The 278-nt window shown below is 40.3% G+C and overlaps 1 non-coding gene across 1 annotated transcript in view; it reads left to right on the top strand.

Moving 5' to 3' along the window:
* Positions 1-57, top strand: part of TRNAR-UCG (transfer RNA arginine (anticodon UCG)) — a 73-nt gene extending 16 nt beyond the window's left edge. The window contains exon 1 of the tRNA in view: positions 1-57. This exon is cut by the window's left edge and continues 16 nt beyond it. This is a non-coding gene — a tRNA (tRNA-Arg).
* Positions 58-278: the final 221 nt, after the last annotated feature.

Here is a 278-nt window from a genome sequence, read left to right as displayed (position 1 = left end):
GGATAAGGCGTCGGACTTCGGATCCGAAGATTGCAGGTTCGAATCCTGTCACGGTCGTTTATGTCTTTGTGTTTTGTGCTACTTAGAAAGAGTTCTCTTTAATATTTCACAGATCTTCTTTATAATGAAGATTATGGAAAGACATCCTCCACCATATCTGAAACGTCGTGAAATCTGATCAAATCTTGCATACATCAGGATTGTGATGCACCAACATATGTATTTTTAGAGAGCCCAGTGAGGGTAGGACCTGTGAAGTGTAAATGTAAACTGTCGCT

The sequence above is a fragment of the Palaemon carinicauda genome, chromosome 43, assembly GCF_036898095.1.
Source record: "Palaemon carinicauda isolate YSFRI2023 chromosome 43, ASM3689809v2, whole genome shotgun sequence".
Classification (NCBI taxonomy): Eukaryota; Metazoa; Arthropoda; class Malacostraca; order Decapoda; family Palaemonidae; genus Palaemon; species Palaemon carinicauda.
This window is presented reverse-complemented; position numbering and strand designations above follow the sequence as displayed.